The 12,475-nt window shown below is 46.0% G+C and overlaps 1 long non-coding RNA gene across 1 annotated transcript; it reads right to left on the minus strand.

Annotated features, from left to right (window-relative positions):
• Positions 1 to 688: 688 nt before the first annotated feature.
• Positions 689 to 12,428, minus strand: LOC115278476. Its single transcript, XR_003902912.1, has 2 exons — positions 12,261 to 12,428; positions 689 to 872 (listed from the first exon to the last, which is right to left on the minus strand). It is a non-coding gene; the product is annotated as an uncharacterized LOC115278476 (long non-coding RNA).
• Positions 12,429 to 12,475: the final 47 nt, after the last annotated feature.

Here is a 12,475-nt window from a genome sequence, read left to right on the forward strand (position 1 = left end):
TATGTAAATGATACCCCAATAAAACTGTTAAAATAGGTCAGAGTGTCTCCTCACCCTTGCATGTACAGGGTATAAAATCATGCTGCCTATTGCCTTCATTCTGAAGGACGGTGGTGCCCCCTGAGGACCGACCCCTAAAATGTCCTGGATCCAGAAGGAGGCTTAGGAAGGTTGCATATTGCTTGCTGCTGATTCAAGGAAGAAGTCTTCACACCCCACAGGACAGAAAGCTGCAACTCTCTCAGACTGACTGGATATGACCTGTTTTCTGGCCTGACCGCTAATTAAGGCATGTTCATAACGTGTAACGTGTCAGCCGTGCATCTGACATCATCTAGTGGGTTAGACCGTTGGGGAGCAGTGAATCCTCATCTCTCAGTGGGCACCATCATTCACCGAAAAAGAACCTAAACACCTTGTGTAACAAAATCGGGTTAGGGAAGTTCGTAACAGAAACCAAAGTGCTGTTTATCTTCTTTACTAGCTGATTCCTTCAAATATTACTTTGGAATTCTTTTCCTATCCAATTTCAAATTGTTTCATTTACAGAACGCTGTCTTGTGCACAAGTTTTCAGGGAGCATTTGACCACCTGTATGAGGCATATCTTAATTCAGTCGATTATAATAATTAACAGGAAACTAACAAAGTTGGGACCCACTAAAGACAGAGGAGATGTTATGCTCATATTTCTAAGGAGAATGGGCCATTCTTTCATTCGGTAATAAGTGATTTTTATCAAACAAAAATCCATCTGTGACATAAATTCTGTATGTCTTTGTTCTGTTCCCGAGAAGAGGATGGGTCAGCCCAGAATGCCCGGAGGAGAACAGCTGTTCTTCGACTTAAACCAAAGGCGGGCAGGTAGAGCTCCTTTGAAAAAAAAAAAAAAAAAACCTCTATTATAAAAATATAACTGCATGAGTTAGTTAAGAAATGCCAACCAGATTTTTTTTTAATGTTTATTCATTTTTGAGAGAGACAGAGCACAAGTGGGAAGGGTCAGAGAGAGAAGGAGACACAGAATCCGAAACAGGCTCCAGGCTCTGAGCTGTCAGCACAGAGCCTGACGCAGGCCTCAAACCCACAAACTGTGAGATCACAACCTGAGTCAAAGTTGGACACTCAGCCGACTGAGCCACCCAGGCACCCCAAGAAATGCCAACCAGTTTAAAGTCACGCACCACAGAGTATTCTGAAGTCGTCTTCTTTAAAAGAAAACCCCACGCAGTAGAAATGCTGTGGCCAATCAGTTCTCTTTCTGTTTACAGTGACATTATTCTAAAGCAGTAAGATGAGTTACATTGGTGTTTGAGGCGTTCAGGAACAAAAATCTCTCCCCGACCTGAGCTCAGGAGCATAAGCAGCAGGATTCTTTGGGTATTTCTCATATTCATTTGACTACAACAACTGGAGGTGCAAAAACCCCTGGTCACCTGTGTGTGGAACATTCTAGAAATAGAAATACTTTTTGCCAGTGTATGTTAATAAATTGCTGTCTTGAGATGCTTAGAAGTTAGTGGCTCCAAATCTGCAAATAAGATTTTGTTCAACATGATCAGGATTTTAAATCTGTAGTCAATATTCACCATCAGTCATTATCTTAATTATAAGAATATAATCCATTTTTGCTTTATACTAAATTAGTAGATAGAAAAAATGGAAGGGACTCTAAATGTCATATTTGATCAGAAAGGGTTTTTTTTAATTTTGTTTCTTATTTGTTTTTGAGAGAGAGAGAGAGCGAGCAGGGAAGGGGCAGAGAGCGATGGAGATACCAAATCCGAAGCAGGCTCCAGGCTCTGACCTGTCAGCACAGAGCCCAATGCAAGGCTGGAACTCAGGGACCTTGAGATCATGACCTGACCCAAAGTTGGATGCTTTACCAACTGAGCCATCCAAGCACCTCTATCACGAAGAGTTTTAAAGAAAGAAGGGCCTTTATATGTAACTGAGCAAATGGAGATTCAAATTCAGCTCATTTAACCAGAGTTGCAGCAATCAATATACATCAGCTGAGCACTTACCAGTGACACAGGCTTGCTGAGGGGCTGGGACACAAAGAAGGAACTGTCTTTCTCTGAGCAATTTTAATGACACCAGCTGGGAGTGTGGGGATCCCTCACAACTTTGAGGTGCTTAGTATCATCCCCACTTCCCAGAGCAATGCAAAGCGCATGAAACAGACATGAAATGAACAAGGACAGTGCTTGAGCATAAGCACTCAGTACCCATGCACACAAAGCGTTAGCCTCTAAGCTACGCCAGGCTCAGTGGGGCCAGTGCCCTTGATCTGCTGCCATGGATAAGTTAGAGGCTATTACCAAACCTGCATTGCTGTGTGATTGCATTTCGCTGGGCTGGCTAGCTGAGTTTGCGACCTTCACTTACTGCCTCTCAACTAGCAGCACAAAGGAATCACCTGGTGAGCGTTTTTCAAGTGCAAATGACCGACAACCACCCCAGACCCCACAAATTAAAATCCACGGTGGGGGCGGGGGGTGGGCAGGCAGGACCTGGGCATTGATGTTGTTAAAATCTAATGTGCAGCCTGGAGACAGAACTGTACTAAGTGTGCAGAGGAGCCAGCCGAACAGGTGAGCTCCGAGTTTCCCACAAAAGAAAGGAAGCCTAGAAACCAGACATCCCCTCACAGGGTGTTTGTGTGGAAGAGCTGCTCCTGCAAGCCCAGCTAGTGCCAAATATTCTCTGCCTCACCATTTCCTGCCCTTCCCTGCCCCACAGGTCGGCCCACTCAGATCATCCTCGACCTGCATGACTATAAGCAAACAGAATAGATGGTAACATCCACAACTGAGACTTGAATCCCTCCATTTCTTCTCTGCCCATTATTTCTCCTGGAGAATATTTTTTTCATTTGCACTTTTCAATTCTGCGGACTTCAAAACCAAGTCTACCAACAACATCAAGAAATACCCGGGATCAGGGATCCTGGGTGGCTCAGTTGGTTAAGTGCCGACTTCCGCTCAGGTCATGAACTGACTGCTCCTGAGTTGGAGCCCCACATAGGGCTCTATGCTGACAGCTCAGAGCCTGCAGCCTGCTTAGGAGTCTCTCTGTCTCTCTGCCCCTCCCCCACTAAAGCGTCCGCAAGAGAGCACTTGCTCTCTCTCTCTCTCTCTCAAATATAAATAAACATAAAAAATTTTTTGAAAAGAAATGCCTAGGATCACAGCAAGGAAGGCTGCTGAGCATGGGGTCCTCACGACACACTAACCTTTGTACATCAGGGTCCCACTGTAGGTTCCTTGCATGAATGAATGGATAAATGAATTGGCAAACACAGGGACAAAAATTAGAAACATGAACTAGAAATGGCAATCTCACAAGAAAATATTTTTCCCTACCCTAAGAAGCCATTAGCTATTTGAAATGCTAACTGCCTTTAAGAAAAGCTATGGAAGCTTCTAAAGGCATTTCCCATGTTAGTGACTTATCTTAAACTCCTCTCCACCCACCCTTGTAGAATGAACAAAGGAATACCCATGAACCTAGGAGTACGGTTGTAAGGACTCAGGAAAATGAGATTTTGTACAAAAGCAAAGATGGTGTTTGGATGGAAGAGGTGGAAAGGTTTGAACTGCCAGCTATAAATAAACAATTCTTGGGGAAGTAATGTGCAGCTTGGTGCCCATAGTTAATAATACCCTGTTGCATATTTGAAAGTCGCAAAAGGAGAAATCTTAAAGTCCATATCACAAGAAAAATGAGTAACTACATATGGGAACGGGTAACTATCCTTATCGTGGTGATCACTTTTGCAATATATACAAACATCGATTATTATGTTGTACACTTGAAACTAATATATGGTTGTGTCTATTATACCTCATTTGAAAAAGAAAGGACTGCCAGAATTAGACGTTCAGAACAAAGGGGCTGGAGAGGCAGGGGAGTTTTGAGCGTGGGGAAAGAGAGCTCGCTGGTCATAGTGCACACTGCGGGGACAGAAGGTAAGCCAACGGGCAGAGAGTTGTGGAAATAACAAAAAAAAATTTTTTTTTTACTAAACATTTACTCATTTTTGAGAGACAGAAAGAGACACAGTGTGAGTGCAGGAGGGCCAGAGAGAGAGGGAATCCAAAGCAGGCTCCAGGCTCTGAGCTGCCAGCACAGAGTCTGATGTGGGGCTCAAACTCAGACCATGAGATCATAACCTGAGCTGAAGTCAGACCCTTAACCAACTGAACCACCCAGGGGCCCCAGAAAATAACTAGAAACCCATAACAGTCACCTTGAAGATCAACTGGAAAGGTCCTTGTGCCTCTGGATACCCAAATGGGAATAAGGGTTTTTGAAACACAGATTCCAGATCCCACATAGACCTGCAAATCACCTTTGGTGATATAATCATAGTGCACACTGTGGGGAGTAACTATGTATGGGAACGAAGAGGAGGGCCAGGACTCAGGGCTGGGCTGGCCATCCAGGGGCTCGGCAGGGTTTTACGGTTGTTAAGGCAATGCCACTACCTCCGGAGCATTTGTGGGTGGTGTCACCTCCCACTGCCAATGGTTCAGGTCTGAGCACAAGAACCCCGTGTTCTCATGCTATTTGTGTTTTGGAAGAAATGCTGGAAGCTAAAATTTTGATCTTTACAGGAAAAATACCCCTTCATTTTGACCTTGACTTACAGAATTCTAGGCAAGCCATCTAAAAGAGGATCAGAAGCCAACTCTGGCTGGGTGGGATCCCTAACTTGTCACAAAGAAAACAACGCAAATCCAGACACAGGACAGTTGATACAGGGCATCGTAACAAGGCTGTCCTAGGGCGGCAAGCTTCAGGCTGTGCGTGGGCGGTCAGTGGTCAGGCTAGGTTTTGGGTGAGAGATGGGGGTGCAATTCGGGTGAGCGGGTAATGCAGACCCATGGGACAGCTGGAAGTCCATCCACCACTTGCAGCCAGGGAGGACGGAGGTGTTTGGGATAGAGAATGGTGTGGATAAGGCCAGGTAGTCCTGACTGAGCTGGGTGGGTTACAGAGGGCCGTGGCTATGGCAGAAGTTAGAACTGCCCGATCCGGGGGACCCACGATGACAGCAAGGCGCCAGCAGCATTGGCCCAACTGCAGGGTTAGGAGAAAGCATGTGAGCATCAGACTTCTTAGAAGTGGCTGGGGGAGCCCCTGGTAACTCAGTTGGTTGATTGTCCAACTTCGGCTCAGGTCATGATCTCCTGGTTCCTGAGTTCAAGCCCTGCATCGGGCTCTCTACTATCAGCACAGAACCAGCCTCAAATCCTCTGCTCCCCCCTCTCTCTCTGCCCCTTCCCCACTTGTGTGCTTTCATGTACGCTCTCTCTCTCAAAAGTAAATAAACCTTTCAAAAAGTGGCTGAGGGCACCTGGGTGGTTCAGTCAGTTAAGTGTCTGACTCTGGATTTTGGCTCAGGTCATGATCTCACACAGATGGAAGCTTGCATCGGGGTCTGCACTGGCAGCACGGAGCCTGCTTGGGCTTCCCTCTCCCTCTCTCTCTGCCCCTTCCCTGCTTGCTCTCTCTCTCTCTCTCTCTCTCTCAAAATAAATAAATTCTTTAAAAAAAAAACCTTTAAAAATACAATAAAAGTGGTTGGTTATAGTTTAGACAGCTGGTGACTGTTTGCAGTGGTAATAGGGAGAAACACATTTTTTAAAAATCAGCGAATCGTTTAAAGGAAGAAACAAAAATGCAGGGAGACAATTTGGATAAGAGGATACAAAAAAGGAAAAGGCAGACGCAGCCAAGGGAACTGAAAGAATGTCAGGAACTAGGGGAAATCCAGAGGGAAGTGATTGGAAGTGCTGGCCCGAGGTAACAAGATCATCGCCATTACTCCAATTTTGTCACTCTGAAGAGCTTAAAGACATTTAAAAGTGTGTGCTATGTAATAATCAGCATCGTGATGTGAGGTTCCCCCTTCCCAAATATTCTCCCCTAACTAAAAATGATCTGCTAAACTTCAGCATCTTCTTTATTGTTACAGAGAATTTCCTGAGGCTGTGGCAGGAAATTATGGAACAGTACAAGACAATGCAGGAAATACTTCAGGGAATGGGGAACGATGGCATTTTCTATAAATACTCATTGATCTAAATTTGACATTCCCACCAGCAATGCGAGAGGTTCTCTGGCACAAGAATTTGAGTCCCACTGCCTGCCAGGCCAAAAGATCAGACTTCAAAGATACTTCAGGAATGAAGAGACTCAAACTTCAAATAGTAAATTCAGGAAAAAAAAAAAAGGGCGCACACACACACGCTGAAGCCAGGATCTTAGGAATTTCCACACCACTGTTTCTCGATGAACACTCAAAGGTAAATGCTTACCTAGGCAAGAATGTCATCCACCAAGCTGATTTGGATTCTCACTGCCTCCATTGTCTGTCTCCTGCCCCCAAGCAAGACACAAAATCCCTGGGAACAAGTTAACCCAAAGAGAGCTCTCCAGATTCAGCCTGGGGGTGGGGGGAACCAACAAAGAATCAAGTGGAAGGATTCTGTGCTATTAAATGGTTACTCTGGGCACGGTCTGTCCCCTTCAACATAAAGGCCACGAAAACGCAGTGAACCCAGCTACCGTGTGGTGCTTTGTGCTGAAATAGCTCCCTGGCCGGCATGTTCCAACAGAACCCAAGTTCATGACCTTAACTAAATTATTTCTTTTAAAGGATTTTTTTTCTCCTCATCAATTTTGAAATGCCTTTATTCACTCAATTGTCTGTGGATACATATTAGTATTTTGAAATTAAAACAAGTAAAAGAATTATTTGCAAGTGTGTAAATAACCTACAGACACCTTGCTTAGGAAACTATATGTAGGCTTTCTTGTTTGCCGAAACATTTCTGAGGAATGTAACCAAAAACTTCATCTAATGTCTAAAATGGAGGGTTCTCTCTGGTTGTCTCCAGTTAATCTATGTAATCAAGGCGCAGATTTAACTTTATTCATTGGGAATTATTTTTAAAACTTAAATTTTTGGGTGTCTCAGTCAGTTGAGCATCTGACTCTTGATTTTGGCTCAGGTTATGAGTTCACGGTTCGTGGGAGCCCCAAGTCAGGCTCTGTGCTGACAGCACACAGTTTGCTTGGGATTGTCTCTCTCCCTCTCTCTGTCCCTTCTCTGTTCACCTGCATGTGCTCTCTCTCTCTCTCTTCTCAAAAATAAATAAATAAACTTTTAAAAAATTAAGTTTTTCTATGTCTGCCATACGGGTTCCTACTTAGTAACAAATCATACTTAGTTGGTGAAATAAATAACACACCATTCTAAACCTCTTATAGAATTATTCTCACACTTGACTTTCTCTGCATTATAAATCTCCTAAAATACACTTTTAAAAAGTTATTTACTGCTCAAGAAATAGCTTGTCAATGCAATGGTAAGCAGTACTTTCGGAATGAGTACGAGGTCATGAAATCAATTGGTGGCCTGCTTTTCAAATTCCAAAAGATGTAGGGAACACAGCTCTAACCTCTTTCTGTCAAAGACCATGTTGGAAGGGACAAGTTGAAGGTGACAAGTTAACAAGTAGGTGCATTCATCAAGCAATGCGTTAATTCCCTGCAACAGGTGCACTGAAGTGGGAATGGGGAGGAGCAGTGGAGAGGGGAACACTGTTCCATGTTCTGTCAGGAAATAACGGGGCCCCTCCTTATACCGTTACAGAAGAAGTAGGTTTCATGAAGTAGCTTGCTTTTAGGAGTTACGTGAGGAAACATCTATGGGAGGATACACAAAAAACCCAGGTAGTGCTTGCTGTAAAAGAAGGTGACAAAAGGCTTAACCCTTTTCTATATACCCTTTAGTGCCCTTTGGATTTTGTTCCATGGGCATGGATCATCTATACAAAAAAGTATTTTCAGTTGCTTGATTCGTAAGTAAAGATACTGATTTCAATTTGGTTCAACAAAGATAAGTGGCTATTAACTGTTGAGAATGTTGCAAAGCCACGAACATACAGATATGAATAAAACCGTCCCTGGCCTCAAGAAGCCCAAGCCAGCGGGCCAGCCAGATGGGCGAGTCAATTGTTTACACCACCATGACCAATAGGTACGTATGACTAGAGCATTAAGCGCAGAGACCCCCGGGAATTCAGGAAAGAGCACCTAAGAAAAATGTCAGCGCCCAGGGGACCAGGAAGGTTTTCCAGGACATTACACCCTACACAGCAGACTTGCCTGACACTTACCGGCCTGTGTGCCAGGAAATACTGGTTGCCTATGAGGAGGCTTTAACTAATGACCCTCAGCTCTGGGACAACAGGCCAGCTGGGGTCCCAACCTCCTTGGTGTACCCCTGGGGTAATGCAAGTCACTGTTATTTTGTGTATACGTGTGAAAAAGCAAGGGGTGTGGGTGGCGCCAGGCCAAGCCCATAGGTGGTGTTTCTAGAAAAATCACAGAGGAGGCAGTGCTGAGAACGGAGAAGAGGGGAGGAGGGAGGTTTGGTGAGAGAACTATCATAATATTTCATGGGAAAAATAAACAATTTCTGAGCCTGTCAGTAGTTGAGACAAAAAAAAAATGGAGACAGATTACAGATTTTCAGGAGGTACAATCAACAGGTCTTAATGGCCAATGAATGTGGGCAATGAAAAAGGGAGGCTGGCACACATGACAGGAGGCATAACAGTAAGAGCCATTGCCACAGATTGTATGCCTGTGACGCCAGGAGGTGCCCAACACCACGCCGATATTTCTATGTGTTATTTAATCACATGAATCCTATCCATTTTATAGACAGGAAAACTGACATTCAGAGAAGTTAAGATGTTAGCCAAGGTCATGGTTCATCAGAGGGACAGGTCTGGGAATCAAGCCCAATGCTATTTGATTTCAAATCCAAACTCGAATTTTTGAAACGATTATGCATCCCAGAGAATACAGCTAAGTTCTATGTAATACAGTAATAACAACAATGCTTGTAGATTATCTATTTTAAGGGCTAACCCCATACTGGACACTGTTCTACCATCCAAGTACTAACCAGGCCCAATCCTGCTTAGCTTCTGAGAAACAGACACTGTTCTAAGCACTTTCCTGCATTGTTTCATTTCATCATTAACAGCCTCTCCAGGGAGGCACTGTAATTTATTCTCATTTTGCAGAGGGTGAAACCAAAGCACAGGAAAGTTAAGTAATTTGTCCAATTCTGCCCAGCTCATAAGGTCAAAGAATAAAACATCTAAAGCTTCAAGATAATATCTTGTCACTCCCCAAATTTGCTGTCAATTATAATGAATATCCATAGGACTTTATGAATGAGTTATTATAAAATGGGAGTGTTTCAAGGATGAGTACCTTGAAGTGGGTATATCAACATTTTATGATACTTGCTTATATAGCAGTACAACTCTAAGACATTACAAAACAGTATATGCGTTTATTTCATATCTTTATGGTATTTGAATTCTTTATATTATATTAGCTACAGGGGTAGGCTTTATATTTAATGTCTGGAAAAGAGGAAGGGAAAAGGAGTGGGCTGAAGTCCAGGATATGTAGAAGGTGGGCAGTAATATCTTTGTTTCCAACTGCTAAAATCAAAACTTCTTTATTGGCCCTTACCTGGGCAATACAGCCCCACAGGAAAGAAAATGTGCCTTTGCAATCCCTTAAGTCACATGTATTTTACTGTGGAGTACATACATGCTAAATTTGAATGCTATGCCATTTTGATGATGAAGTAAATGTTCTTTTATTCATATAATAGATTTTCCCCTATACTTGGAATTACCTATTTTATTTATTTATTTTTAATTTTTTTAATGTTTATGTATTCTTGACACAGAGAGAGAGAGAGAGAGAGAGAGAGAGAGAGAGCTAGCAGGGGAGGGTCAGAGAGAGGGGGAGACAATCCGAAGCAGGCTCAAGGCTCCAAGATGTCAGCACAAAGCCCGATGTGGGGCTCAAACTCACAAACCATGAGATCATGACCTGAGCCGAAGTCGGATGCCCAACTGACTGAGCCACCCAGGCACCCCCCTATTTTTACTTTGAAAAAACGAATGATTGGGGTGCCTGGGTGGCTCAGTCGGTTGAGCGTCTGGCTTTGGCTCAGGTCATGATCTCATAGTTCATGGGTTCGAGCCGGCTTCGGGCTCTGTGCTGACAGCTAGCTCAGAGCCTGGAGCCTGCTTTGGATTCTGTGTCTTCCTCTCTCTCTCCCCTATTCACGTTGTCTCTGTCTCTCAAAAATAAAAAAATAAAATAAAATAAATAAAAAGAATGATTTAAAACAGAAAAGTTGATGAGCCAACCCATGAAGCAATTATAATTCTATGCAACTGCTAGCTGTGCACTTAACACGACGTTACATTAAGAAATACACCACCTCTTATTTTAGACTTAGGAATAATTCACTTTAAACAGGTTACATTTCAAGGTAAATGAGGTCCTATACTGTGAGTTGTAAGGTGATCCAGAGAGACTGCAGAAATTACAGAGAACTGCTAATAATCTGAGTGCTATTAGATAATGATCATTTTCAAAAAACGTAGGCACTAGATATCTAGCTGAGCAGTGATAATGGTCAGGACTATTTTATTATGACCAAATTATGCCGTTACACGAATCATTTCTGCTATATATGTAGGGCACAAATTATTTCTTTTTAAATGAAAACTCCCTCTAAAATGCCTGTTAGGAAGCATGGCGTTGGGTGACGGGGTGGAGACCAGCAAATGTGGAAGGCGGTGTGATGAAAGATTCAAAGGCTCCAGCTGTGGGTGGCTTCCCACAGCATCCTAAGCAGGAAAGCCCCATGAGGTCCCACTTTCTCCAAACACCATTCATAACCTCCCAAGCCAAGTGCGCAGCTCCTAGGGGCAAGAAAAACATTCCGGGAATCTCCTCCATTTAGAACTTTCAATTTCTTAGAACAATACGACGGAGCCAAGCTGCTCTCTCTCCACACTGTGGGAAACTGGGACTTGTTCACTTTCAGCAACCCCAGAGAAATGAGCTGGGCTTGCGGCGTCCTTTCCTGCGGCTCCTTTCTAGCGCGCATTAACTATGTAAATTCCCTCTGTGTCCCAGCCCATCTCCCGGCCGAGCAGGCGCCGGGCTTTCAAAGCTGGGTTGCCAGCTCCGGTCCAGTGCGTTCATCACGAATGCCTGAATGAATGAGACGGACACGTTTCTGTAGAGTTCACAACTCAGCACAATGCCCAAACACACATTTTTTTTTCCCACGAGGGTATTTCGCATTCCGCCTACCTACTTTTGACTTGTACTTTTTTTTGTTGTTTTCAATGAAATGTATATTGGTGGGAATGTGCCCTTGATCCTACGTTGCACCATTACGGTGCATTCAACAAATATTGTGACCTCCTAGCCAACTAGAAGCGACGCTGGGAAGACTTAACCCCTAGGGTCGAGAGGGGCGGATGGGAGATGGAGTGATCCGCAGAAGAGGAAAGAGGGATTCTCTTTCTCTCCCGGCATTGATAGAAGCCTTGCAAATTCGCTTGGGGTCTCCGTTCTCCCCAAACCTTGCCAAGGGAACCACTGTACCATGCAGTGAGCGAGCATGCCAAGTCCTCCCGTCGCCGCCGGCTCGCTCACCCCGCGGCCTAAACTCGCGCGGAGAATAAGCTGGTTTGGCCCACTCCCGGGGAGGGGGGCGGGCTGCACAAAAAGGCCCTTTCGGAAGGCGCATCTGTGGCTCGGACTCCGTCTGCGGCGGCCGCGCGGGCGAGTGCACCAGGTCCAGGATAGCTTCTCACTATGGTCTGTCCCCATTGCCCACCTGGGCCGCGAGTGGCTCCAAGGAGCCCGCCCTTTCCCCGCCGCGGACCAGCGGGTTTCCCACTGCAGGACAATGAGGGCGACTCGGGAGGACGCCTTTCCCATTCATTCCCCGCGCCCGGCCAGCAACCCGGAGACTGCGAGCGGGGAACCGCTGCGGAGTCGTGCCGCCCCCCTGCCGTACCCCCCGCCCCACTCCAGCCATCCCCGCACCGCTAGCGTCAGCGGCGCTCTGTATCGCACAAAACAGAGCGGACCTCCCCCGAGCCCGAGGAGTTCAAGCCCAAGAGTACGACAAGCGGGCTGCGTCCGTCACGAGGGGCGTCCCCAGCCCTCTCCGGTTCCGTCCGGGAGACGCTTTCCAGGGGCAGCGCGGAGACCCACGTGTGCTATCCCGCCCGGGCCGGAGGTGAGCGAGGATGAGCGCAGCGACCCCACAAGGGGCAAAGCGGCTGGCTTTGTCCCGCAGCGCCCCCGCCCGCCGAGGCACTGGGGACCGGGGCTCACCTCTCTGCTGGCAACGCGCGGCGACCCAGAGTAGCGAGGCCAGGAGCGCGACCCCCGCGCCGCCGCCGCGCATCTCGCCGCCGCCGCCGCTCGGGTGGGCTCCGGGAAGAAAGCTGCGACCACGCACGGGGTCCCTCGGCAGAGCGCGAGTCCGTCCTTCTCCGCCGGGCTCCGGCCTCCCGCCCGCCGGCCCCTCGGACACACCCCCGACCTCC

Source organism: Suricata suricatta, chromosome 14 (assembly GCF_006229205.1).
Source record: "Suricata suricatta isolate VVHF042 chromosome 14, meerkat_22Aug2017_6uvM2_HiC, whole genome shotgun sequence".
In the NCBI taxonomy this organism is placed as follows: Eukaryota; Metazoa; Chordata; class Mammalia; order Carnivora; family Herpestidae; genus Suricata; species Suricata suricatta.